Source organism: Aulostomus chinensis, chromosome 6, assembly GCF_037954235.1.
Source record: "Aulostomus chinensis isolate RoL2024-O1b breed Wild chromosome 6, RoL_Achi_v1.0, whole genome shotgun sequence".
Lineage (NCBI taxonomy): Eukaryota > Metazoa > Chordata > Actinopteri > Syngnathiformes > Aulostomidae > Aulostomus > Aulostomus chinensis.
Genome location: NC_141325.1, coordinates 1,588,916 through 1,604,487, shown reverse-complemented (window position 1 = coordinate 1,604,487; position 15,572 = coordinate 1,588,916). Strand labels below are relative to the sequence as shown.

Genomic DNA, 15,572 nt, shown 5'->3' with positions numbered 1-15,572 from the left:
TTGTGTGTTCTGTCCTCATGTTTCACACCAGCATCCTGGTGTTTGGTTTGTGCTTTTGCTGCGTGATGTTGCTGATGATCTGCTGCTACCTGCTCCGACGTGTCCCGGAGGAGGCGGAGCCGCTCAGCTCCTCCCAGCTTCCGGATGATCCTGCAAGTGAGTGAGTGTTTCATGCTTCACTAACTTTTGAAGTTGCGTGAGAGGAGGACTGATGTTCACCTCCGTCTCTCCCTTCACCCCCAGGAGGATGTTTCCTGAGGCAGCTTCATGCACTGATGATCAATTACTGACATCAGGTGTGTTTTATTTTGGCGAGGTGCTTCCAGAACATGTGACCAGCAGCTTGTGTTGAGGCACGGGGCCTCTGATGGAGGTGTTGAGCTTAAATCTGCCGCCTCGTCTCAGCGTGGACTGCGTTTTGAGGCATCTCCTCCTCCCTGGTCGATACTCAGAGACCCTTCACCCTGGCGCCTCACATATATGCCACATCAGGCGTGATCCGGTTGTGATGACTTTATTAACCCTGCCCACCACCACGTGGGTGGCGTGAGGAGGAGGAGGATGAAGGTCAACGAAGAGGCCTCAGCTGTCGCCATTGTCATGGACAATGAGATGTGGCCACACACAGGTAATTTGTCCTGGTGGTTCACACGCTCCCTGATTGACAGCTGGGCCTGCCTATGGGGGGGGGGGGCTCTCTTCCTCTTCCTCCCTTCTTCCTTGTCTGATCTCACTTCCTCTCCTCCTTGCTGTTCCATCTTTCCTCCATCAGGACTCGGGTGCAAAAAGCCACCTCCCAATTTGCCTCCTCACCCGGTCCCAGCCGTCCCTCCCTCCTATCGGGGTGGGAGGGAACAACAATGGATGCTGCCCCCCCACCTCCCACCTCCACATCTGTGAGTGCCCCTCTGTCCCCTCATTCTTCTCCCTAACCGCTCCATTATTGGGCCTCTTTCACTTGTAAATGTGGCCGGTGATACTTCTGATGGGTCTTTTATGCATGTGGCCGGGGTCAGGAGAAAGGTAGGGGAGGGGGCTGGATACAATGAGGGGGTGGGTCAGGGTTGAGGGAAGCAAGGGAGGGCGGCGGGGGATTGGTTTAAGGAGCCTTGCGCTGTTTTTTTTCTTGCAAGTCTGAGTGTCGGGGGACAATTGTGACAGAGTTAAATCCTTTTTTGTGTGTGCAGTCATTTGGGATGAAGCATTCCTGCAGCCCGCTGCTGGACGGGGACGGCGTGACGGGGACGGGCGACCAGGCCGGAGCACAGGGACTCGTCTCAGTCCAGATCTCCCCCAGGCATATTTGAGGAGAAACACAGATAAAAGTTTGAAGGAAATCTTGTTATCAACCCTAAAATGGCGTCTCCACCTACCGCTGAGCACCCAACCACGACCGAGCGTCTCCCTCTGTGCAAAACCGCTCTGGTGTTTACGTTGAATGTGTTGAGAGTTACAAGCTTCTGCTGCACAGGTGTGACAATCAGAATCAGAATACTTCATTCATACCGGGGGGGAATTCTGTTGTTACAGTTATTAAGCTCTTGAAGTACTATGAAGTAAAGTATAAAGTTACAAATTACAACAATTAGAAACTGCAGACTTTAAGAATAAGATTAAGATAAAGTGTAAGAGTAAGAATAAAATAAGAATAAGCTTAAACTATTTACAAAGCACAGTAGTTCTAACAAGAGTACTGCACAGTTGCAGTGTTGCACAGTTCAGTAATGAATCCCTCAGAGGGAGGAGTCAAAGAGTTTGATGGCCACAGGTGAGAATGACTTCCTGTGGCGCTCTGTGGTGCATTTAGGTGGGATCAGTCCAGCACTGAATGTGCTCCTGTGTTGAACCAGGACTTTATGGAGGGGTGGTGGATGCTGTCCAGGATTGTGTTGAGTTTAGACAACATCCTCCTCTCTGTCCCCAGCGTCAGAGTCCAGCTTTACTCCTACAACGTCACCGGCCTTCCGGATGAGTTTGTTTAGTCTGTTGGCATCAGCTACCTTCAGGCTGCTGCCCCAGCACACAACAGCAAACAGGATGGCACCACAGACTCAGAGAACGTCCTCAGCAGGGTCCTGCAGACGTTAAAGGACCTCAGCCTTCTGAGGAAGTAGAGACGGCTGAGGCCCTTCTTGTAGACCGCTTCAGAGTCCTTAGAAAAGTCCAGTTTGTTGTCCAAGTACACCCCCAGATACTTGTAGTCCTCAACAATGTCCACACTGACCCCCTGGATGGAAATAGGGGTCACTGGTGTCTTTGTCCTTCTGGGGTCCACAATCAGTTCCTTTGTGTTTGTCACATTGAGCAGGAGATGGTTCTTCTCACACCATGTGACAAAGTTCTCCAGCACAGTCCTGTACTCAGTCTCATCCCCCTTCCAGATGCATCCAACTACTGCAGAGTCGTCAAAGAATTTCTGAAGGTGGCAGGACTCTGTGTTGTAGTTGAAGTCAGAGGTGTAGACGGTGAAGAGGAAGGGAGACAGGACTGTCCCCTGTGGAGCCCCAGTGTTGCTCACCACGCTGTCAGACACACGGTGTTGTAAGCGTACAAACTGTGGTCTTCCAGTCAGGTCGTCAACAATCCAGGACACCAGAGGAGCCTCCACCTGCATGGCTGTCAGCTTCTCACCCAGCAGCACCGGTCTGATGGTGTCAAAAGCACTGGAGAAGTCAAAGAACATGACCCTCACAGTGCTCTCCGGTTTGTCCAGGTGAGCAAAGTGTGACCAAAGGCAAACTAACAGGCTACAAGAGTGCTAACAGGCTACAAGAGAGCTAACAGGCTACAAGAGAGCTAACAAGCTGCTGTCGCTGAGGGGTTCCACACATCTACCCGCCCAGTGGCGGGTGAGTTGATCATGGGGTGACTGGAGCCCATGAGGGTCAACAGCCACACCGAATACAGAGATAAAAAAAAATAATGACACCAAATCAATTTTGTTACAAACACAATTGTGGTGATTTAGAACGAAGACCATCAGAACCTCACACCAAGTAGAACCGGATGTTCCTGTTCACTTGCTAAGCATGCTAACGGAACACTTCTCCAGTAGATTTGAATCTGTAGTCCTTCTGTTGAGGTAAGCTCGGCTAACAGGCTGTTAGGCTAACACGAAGGTAAAGTCTGTTTTTCTGTTCCAACATGAAAGGAGGAGACCAAAGACAAAAAATGAACAGCTTGATTTTTCCGTCTTGAACACAAATGTCAGTATTGAAAGAGCAGAAACCTCAGCGCCAGCCTGCTCCCCCCCCCACAGGTCAAACGAGAAGAGACGTCTCACGTTTTACTGGCTTCATTGTCGTATGGTCACGTAAGGGCGTGTTTATCTGAGTGGGCAATGAAAAGGGTGCTCAACCGATGGGTTGGGACCCAAAAGCAAGTCGTGAAAGTGGGTGTGGAAAACAGATTTGTGAAGTGTACACGGCCTGACCAGGGTTGTGGGATCATCTGTGATACCTTCTGATGTGAACTCTCTCTCTCTCTCTCTCTCTCTCTCTCTCTCTCTCTCTCTCTCTCTCTCTCTCTCTCTCTCACACACACACACACACACACACAGAGCGGAGAGTGGACTCGAGTCTCCAGGACAACAGGTGAACAAAAGGGACGCGGTGGGGGGAATGTGAGGCAAGGAGGAAAGTGGCGTGGGGGCGGGGTGACACTGAGAGAGGGTTGATGGGAGAAGAGATGGCGGGGGGGCTCAAGTTGACCTTGGCCTCTGTGCGGTGGTCAGATGGGGTGCGAACGCCACCGGCTGTGAGGGAGGACGAGGATTAAGGATAAAGGCCGTGACGCCTCTCGATGAATTCAAATCTGTCGTGATTCATGACAACACACTCACACACACAGGCGTGACCCCTGGGAGCCGGGGGTCTTTGGTGTGGTCACTTTCCCAACTCTTGTGATTGATGAGTGATTCGTTTCCCACCACAAGTGAAGAGAATCAGACTGAAGGACTGAGAACCTCCCAACAAACATCTTCCACTCCTCAAACGTGGGAACAGCTTTGAACCAGTTGACAGTGAACGCCACGACTTCGATTCATCGTCTGCTGTTTTGGTCGCTCAGGTTTTGGCTCTGTCAGCAGTGTCTTTACCTCCAGGGTTCCCGGCCATGAAGAACCTGTGGTTCAGCTCCCGTGTTTGATCTACTTTTGATCATTTGTGTTAAACCACATGACCTTCAAGTTGAATGGGTCAAGACGTGTAGGAAGCCTGAATTTGTCATTTTATCAAGATAAACATTCCGCCAAAAAATGAGAAATCAAGTTAATGAACTCGTACCTCAAGCATTTGAGAACCAATTAAAAGCTGCGCTCCACTGCTGCAGGACTCTGTTGGTTTGCACTCCTCTAAGATGCTCTGGTTCTCAAGCAGAACACGTGGAGGAGGACAACCAGTCAGAGTGCGGGAGGCGGGTGTGAGGTTATGGTGCAGCTGATCCGGACGCTGTCGCTCTGTTGATCCTGACATTTATGGGCTTCAAAACTAGACATGAGCCTAAAGATTTATGACTGTGACACCTCAGAAGCAACTCCCGAGCTAAAGCTAAATTAATGTAACTGCAAAAGTGCAAACCTGATGCTAGTTAGCTTAGCCCAATGACTGGTAGTGGGTGGGAAGTGTTAGCATAGCTCCATCTCTGCCTGCATTCATATAAGGAAGGTTGTGATGAAATAACAGTTTAAGAGAATAAGAATCAGACACGTAGCCGGGACGAAGTGGGGATGAGGACGGTCACTGCCGGACACGGCAACACCAGGGGGGTCTTTATCTAGTCGTCTGTCTCTGGGGATGATGGACGATAAGAGACTTCCCCTCAAACGCGTCGTCCTCCTTTTCATTGGGTCCATGTGTGTTGTGCTTGAAATGAACAAAACACATGAAAGTTTGATGTTTGTGGTCATTTGACCACTGGTTGCAACGCTGTCATAAAACCAGGGTTCTTCTTCTCTTCTCTGCCGTGACAGCGTCTCCGTCGTCTTCCTGCCAGACAGGAAGTGTCGATGCTCAAAATAAACAAAGCAGCTCAGTGGCCGGCCGGAGCGGTGATGTCACTGCTGAGCTGCAGCGGTGAGTCTGCAGCTGGCGCTCAACATTGGTGCATTGTGTGTGTGTGTGTGTGTGTGGGGGGGGGGGGGGCGTTGATGGCTACTTGTCACGTGTGTTTGGCGGCGTGGGCGGCGTCTAGGAGTCACGGCGCTTAGAGGGCCAAACATGGCCGCCTGTCTTTGTCGCTCGCAACCGAGCTGGTTTTAGAGTGTTGATGACATTTCACAGGAGGTGATGGGGTGGGACGCTGGTGTTGAGTGTGTGTGTGTGTAGGTGGGCGACTGCTGGGGGACTAAGAGACGAGGGGGCGGAGCTTCATCATATGGATGTCTGCTTTCCTCCTCAAACCCGAGAACCCTGAAGAATTAACACATCAGCCTTGCCAACGTCCTCCCAGCCCCCCAACCACAACCTGAACCATAGCACCTGATGCTCACACACACACACACACACACACACACACACACACAGGGGTTCTCGAAAAGAGACATCATGTGTCTTTGCACTAGAGGTCATTTCAACACATTTTTCAAATGACCACAAGATGTGTGTGTGTGTGTGTGTGTGTGTGTGTGTGTGTGTGAGTGTGTGTGTGTGAGTGTGTGAGAGAGAGAAAGAGCGAGAGAGAAAGATAGGAAGGAGGTTGTGATGTGACGTCACCCCAGTGATGCACCCACTCCTCCTCCTCCTCCCACATCCGGCCGTCCCCTCCCCTCAACTCCATCCTCCTGCCTTTCATCTGCATCAGAGTCTCTATCTTTGTGAGGATGTTCTTTTTTTCTTTCTAGAAAGGTCAATTTGAAGGTCCAGATCTGGTTCCAGGGTCAAAGGTCATCATTATGTTGAGATTCTGCATTAGGGAATGTCACCAAAGATCCTCGGAAGTACAGGAAGATGTGTGGGTGTGTGTCACAGCGATGACACAGCCTGGGTCATGTGACTGTGGAGGGAGTGGTGTGTGGGAGGAGGAAGAAGCGAGTGACCCGGAGAAGAAAGCGGTGGAACCTGTTGTCCAACATGGAGGCCGGGAGGAGGACGTATGTGAGCGCTTCGGCGCTCACGACCAGGGTCTGACTGATGAGACAGGGACCGGCACTGGGACGGAACAGGAAGAACCTCGAGACGTTTGTAGCAGAACGTCTCACATCAGACTGAAGAGGAGCTTTTGTGGGTGGGTGTGGAGAGGAGACGGCTTCAGGAGCACCGGACAAAAGATCATCATCACTTTGAGTCTATAAACAAGCGGCAGCTGGGGGGGCAGCGAGGTTAAACGGCTCTAATGATGTGACTGATCACTACAGCGCTCCATGTCCCCGCCGTCAATATCACCGTCAATACTGGAGGCTGATCGCTGCTGAGGAGCTGCAGGGGAACCTGAACCGGATCCAGACCCTCGGCTGACCAGCTTCTCTGATCCAGGTTCTCTGATCTATTTTCTCTGATGTTTGAATAAAGAGTTCTAGGTTCTGCTGTTGGTTCTATTGAACCTCCCACTTCAGAGATCAGAGTGAACCACCAACTCTCGTCATGCGACCACAAGACATGCAGCACACAAGACATGCAGGACATGCAGCACACAACACATGCAGCACACAACACATGCAGCACACAGCACATGCAGCACACAACACATGCAGCACACAACACATGCAGCACACAGCACATGCAGCACACAGCACATGCAGCACACAACACATGCAGCACACAACACATGCAGCACATGCAGCACACAGCACATGCAGCACACAACACATGCAGCACACAACACATGCAGCACATGCAGCACACAACACATGCAGCACACAACACATGCAGCACACAGCACATGCAGCACACAGCACATGCAGCACACAACACATGCAGCACACAACACATGCAGCACATGCAGCACACAACACATGCAGCACACAACACATGCAGCACACAGCACATGCAGCACACAACACATGCAGCACATGCAGCACACAACACATGCAGCACACAACACATGCAACACATGCAGCACACAGCACATGCAGCACACAACACATGCAACACATGCAGCACACAACACATGCAGCACACAACACATGCAACACATGCAGCACACAACACATGCAGCACACAACACATGCAGCACACAACACATGCAACACATGCAGCACACAACACATGCAGCACACAGCACATGCAGCACATGCAGCACACAACACATGCAGCACACAACACATGCAGCACACAGCACATGCAGCACACAACACATGCAGCACACAACACATGCAGCACACAGCACATGCAGCACACAACACATGCAGCACACAGCACATGCAGCACACAACACATGCAGCACACAACACATGCAGCACACAGCACATGCAGCACACAACACATGCAGCACACAACACATGCAGCACACAGCACATGCAGCACACAGCACATGCAGCACACAACACATGCAGCACACAGCACATGCAGCACACAACACATGCAGCACACAACACATGCAGCACACAGCACATGCAGCACACAGCACATGCAGCACACAGCACATGCACAGAAGAAGAGTTTTCATCTTTGGCCATAAAATCGCAGGCGTTCCTGCCGTTTGTTCAGTGGAGCTGCAAATTTATTGTGGCAAAGCAGGAAATGTCTGGGCTCCAATTAATCCAAGTGAGGGAACGAGTTATGGATAAGCAAATTCACGTTGCCATGACAACCTGAGTCCTGTCACATGATCGAGAGTGGGACCAGTGACATTATTGACATTAAAATGCGATCTTTTTTCTCCCTTTAAGCTTTTTTTTTTGTTGCTTTTTTCTTGACATGGTGGACAATTTGAGACTTTCTGGACTAAAAATGAGCCAATAATCTTGTAAAGTTTGCAATGCAACAGAAGTCCTTGAAGTAGCAACTGACCAAAACACTGCACGACTGATCAGGTCCGAGGGCAGCTGCCGATCGACTGACGCGTCCTCTTTCCTTCATGTCATAAACACCACGATTAGCTGGTTTGTTCAAATCCTAAAGATGACGATGAGACGCCGCGTTTTAGTTCAACCTCCGCCGAGTCACCGAGGCTGGTACCATTTTTGGATCCAGTAAATTTCTACTTTCATTTTTCTGACAACGACTCAGCCTGATCTTTTCTCGTTAAGTGGAAAAGGTTTTTCAACTTGTGAGTTTATTGATCATGTAGTTTTATCTCATGTCAAACTGTTGTATTTTTCCAGTTTTGACATTTTGGTCATTTGTTCCTCACAAGCAGAGAAGGAACTTCCTGCCGATGATCTCGTTGCTTGAACCCCTGCCTCCTCCTGTCAGACTGGTTTGAGGTTCCATTGATTATTGATTGACTTCAGGCGACTCTGGGATCGGTTCAATGTGATTAGTAATGTTATTATTTGTCTGCCTGAATTTGGTCTTTTATTGTGATGTTCAGCAATTGAACTTAACTGTAGAAATCAGAAACATTCATGACTTTCTGATATTCTTGTTGTTTGACAGCGAAGACGTGTTGGACTGCAGGAACTCGGTCCTGGTGTCCAGGGAGGAGCAGGACGTCTCACAGGTCCCGCAGCCTCCAAACGTGCAGATGCAAACACAACTGCAGACCTGGCAACCGGAAATTCACATCGCAGCAGCTCAGATGTTCTGAAAAAAGAATAAAATAAAAAAGAACCCCAATAAAATATAAGGAGCCAGAATCTCTAACCTGGAACATCCAAGAAGCCTCCTGAGGATCTCAGGAAAGCAGTTCTGCTGATTGGACCCACAAGTTCCAGACTTCTGTTTTATTGAACCAAACTTCTGCTCTCTTATTGGACATTTCTTTTCTTTTCTTCTAATTTCTTTTGACAAAAATGGTTCCAGAATAAATCCGAATTAACACAAAGCAGCTAAAAGATCTCAGAATGTTTCTGCAGGTTTGAGCCCTGATCCCAGGCTCCAGTGGGGCGTTCAGTGACCGTCGGTCAACAGACAACAGTGTTCTGCACCCCAACTTGGGTGGTGTGTTGACTCTCCACACACACACACACACACACACACACACACACACACACACACACACACACACACACACACACACACACACGAGGTTTTAATCCACCGATCTGAGGCTGAGCTCCGTCCCAGAGCTGCGCGGCTCCTCGGGCAACCCGCTGAGGGCGGATTACAGCAGCAAATTAGTCTGAGGAGGAGACCCGCCGCGATGCTGCGGTGTTAAAATCAAACAGACCCCCGCCTCAAACCCCGAGGAGGCCAAAGTCAAACTGGGGATCGTTTGGTCCTCCCGGGCCCCGGCCTCCCCGCGTCCGCCCGCCGTGCTTCTCCTCCTCCTCTTCAGTCTAATTTCCCTCAAACTTCTAATGTTTTTTTGTGTGCGTGTTTTTCTTAACTGAAAGCTAATTAGGCTAATTAGGTAAATTTTCCCTCAAACTCCAGCAACACTTCCTCTCATGTCACAATAAAAAGACAACAAATAAAAAATTAGAATCTTTCGGGGATGAAGTCACGAACCTTTTACAAGAAGAAACATTAAGACATAAAATGCTGGATTTTAGCTTTAGGTTTATAAATTAAATCTAAAAATTTAGATTAAAAAAATCCCTGAATGATGCACGAGCTTTAAATCAATCAGGAAACAAGAAGAAGAAGAAAAAAAACGTGAATCAAACAAAAAAAACCTGGTGCTTCTAATTAATTCTTTATTGTTGCTGCTGAGCAGAAGAATCAGGACAAACGAATTCCGTCTTTATTGGCTTGTAATGGCCCCCATCAGAGGGATCAGGGCTGGGAGAAGGTCACGGTTTGTTAAACAAAATTAAAATGATACATTCCTGGAGAATTATGCAAATTATAATCCCCCCAAAAAACGCCAACAAAAGGTGGGCAACAAAAGCTGGCAGCGGAGCGGCGGTGCAGCGACCTTCCCCGCGAGATTTCACCAGGAAAAAGTGCTTGGAAAGAGGAGCCGCGGCGCGGGGCCTGCTGGGAAATATTCGTCTCACTCCAGCAACTTAGCAAAAAAGAGTCCCAACTTGTAAAAAAGCAAATTATCTCTTTGTTTTTCAGGCGTCGGCCTCCTCCTGCAGGCCCGAGCTTCTCCGCTGGTTGGGAGGAAAAAAACAGGAAAATTAAAAAATCAAAACAAACAAAAAAGAAAAGAGTCAAATGAAGGAGAGGCAGAAGGAGACGGGGGCCCGGGAGGCCCCGGGGAAACCTGCCTGCAGCGCAGGAGAGAGGCACCACAGAAGAAGAAGGAGGATCGAGGCGCAGGAGGAGCAGCAACAGATGTCCAGGCACAATTCTCGGGTTGCGTTTGAATATTTCACAAGAATTGCGTTTGGACAATCAGCCGCTGGAGCTCAGACCTGAAGCGGCGTCCAATCACAGCCGCCAATTAGCCACCTGACCAGAGGTAATCCAGAGAGCGGCCGCAGCTGGGGATCGAACCCGCGTCCCGCCACGAGCATCACGCGCAGACAAGAACGTGGGCCGGAAAATTCCGGGAACAGAGCCGGTTTCACACCGGACTCCTGCCGCCGTCTCCGCACCCGCTCGGACGCGCCTCCGTCCCTCCAGGACCTGCGCAGGGGAGCAGCAGAATGCGCCGCAGGTTGATGCTCCTCCAGCCGGGACCTCCAGCGTCCCCCCCCCCCCTCCCCTCCCCAATAGCAGGCGTAGGATGGACGTGGGGAGGCGGGCGGGATCCTGCCGCTTCCCCCCGGATGGTCGCAGCTGCGACCTGCAGTCTGCTGCGGGCTCCGCGCCGCCGCCGCCTCCTTCTACTCCGACGCCCGTTTCGGGGGGCTTTTTCTGGGGCTCCTCCAACAATAAGCCCCGGTGTCACCGAGGGAAGCTCGAGAGTGGAGCCGCTCCGCTCTTGGTACTGAGATTTGAATAAACACTCACACACGCACACACGCACCGCGGGGGTGATGATAAATGCCCATTGTACCCGGAGGAGGAGGAGGAGGAGGAGGAGGAGGAGGAGGAGAAGTAATGAATCTGCACAGAGAGAGAGAGAGAGAGAGAGAGAGAGAGAGAGAGAGAGAGAGAGAGAGAAGCCTCTTAAAGACACAACGGTCTTATTTTCCATTTTCTCTCATCTTTCTCCTTCATGTCCACTGATGACGTTTCTCTGCCCCCCCACGACGCCAAATACAATAAACAAATAAACAACAAACGTCACAACATGATTTTTTTTCCATCCCAACGAAAGAGGAGAGGAAAACATCTTCTGTCCTCCAGTTTTTTCCTCTCAAACCAAAACTTCACAAGAAATTTCATCAAATATTTAAAAATCTTCTGATGAGTTTGAAGTGGAACATCAATGTGACCTCCACAAGGAGGTCAAGTCACTACCAGGTTCTGTCAAACAGGTGGCTGTGACATTAATAATAATAAAATACGACAAATAGAAAATGAACGACGCACATTCTTTAATGACAACATTGCTCATTTTTTCAAAACTTAAAGAACAACGAGTCGGTGAATTAAACCAAGAAGTCACTGTCAGGCAAACAAAAACAAACAACTTTTTCTGAGTTTCTTAACAAAAATAAAAGCTCATGTCAAGTTTTTAATAGAAATTGTGAGTTTTATTCCTCTTTGAAAGATGACATTTGTAGAAGCCACATCAACGATTTCAGTGCTCCAAAACTCGCATCTTTAATCTTCACTTGAACGTTCCAGGCTTTGAGGCTGAGTGGTTTATTTCATGTCATTTCACCCCATGTTTGCTCTTCACTCCATCCACAGACAAAGTTGTGAGTAATGTACTAGTTTAATAATCTAACCCGTGGTTCATGGAGATTACCAGAGACTAGACCCTTAAGTATATCACTATATACATATATATATACATATATATGTATATATACATATATATATGTATATATACATATATATGTATATATATGTATATATACATATATATGTATATATACATATATATGTATATATGTATATATACATATATATGTATATATACATATATATGTATATATACATATATATGTATATATACATATATATGTATATATATATATACATCAATATGTCATTATTATGTAGTGATGAGTTGATAAATATCTGTGAATGGATCTCTTTAACCACGGCTTTTAACGGTTTTTCCGTATCTAACAGCTGCCTAGAACCCAGGGAAAGGAACACGCCCTTTTTTAAGAGGGCAAAGCCCCTCCTCCAGGGAGCAGAGAGTGATGCTAGTTAGCTTAGCACAGTGACTGATAGTGGGTAAGAAGTGTTAGCATCAGCTAGCTCAGGTCCAGGCTAGTTAGCTTAGCCCAATGGCTGGTAGTGGGTGGGAAGTGTTAGCATCAGCTAGCTCAGGTCCAGGCTTATTAGCTTAGCCCAATGGCTGGTGGTGGGTGGGAAGTGTTAGCATCAGCTAGCTCAGGTCCAGGCTAGTTAGCTTAGCCCAATGGCTGGTAGTGGGTGGGAAGTGTTAGCATCAGCTAGCTCAGGTCCAGGCTAGTTAGCTTAGCCCAATGGCTGGTAGTGGGTGGGAAGTGTTAGCATCAGCTAGCTCAGGTCCAGGATGCTGGTGTGTCCAGCAGGAATCCTCCTCCCCCTCCTCATCATCAGTAGCAGCAGTCGCTCTTCTAGTCCTCAACAAACCTTTGGTTCTGTTGACCCAAGTTCCAGTGGAGCTTTGGAGGTGCTGCGTCAAATCACTGCTCCCAGTCAGGAAAGTAGTTCCGGCTACGTGTCTGATTCTACCACTCCAACGTCTGCTCCCTAGAGAAAAGAAAAACGATAGCTGTTCCTTAAAAGTTGACATGTTTTTCAGATTCTGTTTGCTTCATCGCTGCAACAGGAAACTGCCGCCCTCAGGTGTGAAGGACTTGGGCCCCAGCAGGTAGCAGCAGCAGTGCTGGGTCTGGGTCTGGGTCTGGGTCTGGGTCTGGGCGCAGTTTGTCTTCGTGGTTAGTTCATTGCTAGCAGTTTGTTAAGGAGGTGAAAAATGATTCTATCCATGATTTTCTAGTTTCACTTCAACAAATTTGCTTTAAGTGATTTTGCAGTTGTCTTTTTTTTTTTTTTAACTCTGGATCGGTATTAGCATGGACCGCCAAAAAGTCCACTGTCAGGCCCAGATCAAGGACCAAGCACGGTCTCCCGCATCAGAGTCTCTGATCCAAGGTTTCTTGCGGCATCTTCGATGTCAGAACAGGTCATGTGACGTCTGAGGCGGGCTGGAGGAGATCATGTCAGGGTCACGTGAAGCTTCATATTTTTAGTGGTTTGGTGGAACAGAGGAAACGGTAGCTACAACAAACCACGGACGCCTGCAGGGACTCCAGGCTTTGGCTGATATTTTTAAAATTCCTGGCCACGTCTTTGGCATCAGTCGTTGAGGTCCTGGCCAGCGATTCGAGCGACCGGCTGGAAGCGTCGGATGCCCTAAATAAAGTTTCCAGGCTCGTCCTGTTGTCAGACGCTGAGTACTTGTTGCTCTCGGGCAGGACGCTGGAGCTCCCCGGGTGATAATCCAGCGTGCGAGGCGTCTTACACTGCTGCTCACTTTGTCAGCGGCCTGGACGACGCCATCAGCTGTAAGCCGAGAGTAAACATCAAGACAAGGGGTTAAAGGATAAATTACCCAGCAGGCTTTGCCTCCTGGCGGACGCGTCCTTCCCCTCTCCTGAGACGTGGATCCCCTCGTCCCCGGTCTGCTCTGAACGGTGAGCTAACGTTTCCGTTGCTGGGAGCGTCTTTGCCCGTTGGAGGCTCATTTGCCTCTTAAAGGGCCCCGCCGCCGCCTTTTCATGGCCCTGGAAGAATAATTTAGTGCGGGAGGCCCGAGATCAGTGGAGATTACGGCTGTGAAAGGAGGAAGGATGCGTTATTAATGCTCGCTCATCAGAAGGAGGTGAGTGGGAAAAGGATCCCCTGGATTCATGTGACCCTCCTCTGCTCCGCCACCGAGGGAAACCAGGACCCACACTGGAGGGAAAAACTGAACCTGAAGGGAAAAAACACAACTGTGAGAGTCGGGGACCGTGAGAGGAAAACTGCAGTAACACACCAAGAGACAGAATACTACAACTGGATCAGTGGCAGTATCATGAAGATGAAACTACCAGTACTGAACACAGTTGTTTGGATGTGTGCGTCTGCAGTGACCTTTGACCACCAAAATGTTTCAGTTCCTGTCCCAGTGGATGTTTGTGCCAAATTTTTTTTTTGGGGGGGGGGGTCCTCTGAGTGTTTTTGAGATATGGCGTTAATGACGACTCAGGTCAGGACATTCCTACAAGTACCACAAGTACTTAAGTCTGCCTTTCAGTTTCTAGGAGATGCAACCCGACTGGTGACATCATCACCTGTTTGGCCATCATTAGGAAGAAACCTGAGTTTTCATAAAACTGGATGTAAGATTTCTTGAGACATAAATGACAACAATCAGTGAAATACAAGTACACACACATCAGTAGAATACTTGCTGGAAGGTGAGGTCACATGACTGCCGGCCAGAGGGAGGAAACCAGGAAGCGGCTACAGGTGGGACATGTTGTCACAGGTGTGTCTGAGAGCTGGTTACCTCTGACCTTTGACCTCTGAGGTTTGTGATCATGATTGATCAACTTTGCCTCGTGGGCGTTTTGAGGTTCGTGACATTGATCTGTTTGGTTTGTTTACGACCAAACCTGACTGTTGCCCAGGAAGTCATTGCCCCATCACCTTCCCAGGCGTCACGTGGTCATGAAATGACCTGCGAGTCACTCCATTTGTAAAAAGCAATTTTCAGGCTGAGAGAGGAGTTTTGTTTCATTCTTTTTTTAAACAAAAACAGAAAACCAGCCCCTGAAACTGGCCTGACCGCCAGCGTGCTGGGGGACTGGGGAAACTCTGACTTGGTCATCGTGATGTCACGCGTGTTGATGGTGTGTTTGAATGTGTCGTGCCGCTGAACAGGTCCTGCCTGACAGAGGGGGGTCCTTCAGCGTGGTCGCATCACTGGTGCGGAGGAGGCTGGCGCCGCTTCACCTCTGTCACTCCTCACTTTCACCGGAGTTTTAACGTCCAACTATTGATTATCTGGGCTTTAAAGGACGTTGATGTGGAGACGGTGGGCTCGTTTCTGCAGAGTCAGCACATCTGTGGGAGGACACCCCCACACACACACTCACCTCCACGGATGGTCGGGGTCCCATTCCTGAATAAATTTCGAGCCTTCTCTGAAAGGCTGATGTCCAGCCCCGCTGCTGACCTCCGACCTCTGCAGAGAAGTTGTTGAATGGGCCGGTGAGAGCTGAGCAGCCGAGGAGGAGGGCTGGGAAGCTGGTCTGATGAAGGCCAGGGAGGCTCAAGGAGGTCACCACAGAGAGCGACCTGGGCTTTGGGAGGGTGAGGGGTGTTCAGGGTGTCTTTTCAGACCCCCCATGTCCAAAAGTGTGTCCCTGCTGCTATTGTGACCCTCCAGCAGGACAGAAGGCCTCAACAAACCCGGTCTGAACAATGTTTGGCCTCTTTTGTTTCTGGCCCGCTTTTCTTCTCCAACCCTCCATCGCAACC

General features: G+C 49.3%; 1 long non-coding RNA gene across 1 annotated transcript; it reads left to right on the top strand.

Annotated features, from left to right (window-relative positions):
* The first annotated feature begins 6,083 nt into the window (after positions 1-6,083).
* On the top strand, positions 6,084-8,819 carry LOC147259651 (uncharacterized). The gene is made up of 3 exons (XR_015116255.1): positions 6,084-6,222; positions 6,353-6,470; positions 8,535-8,819. It is a non-coding gene; the product is annotated as an uncharacterized LOC147259651 (long non-coding RNA).
* The last annotated feature ends 6,753 nt before the right edge of the window (positions 8,820-15,572 follow it).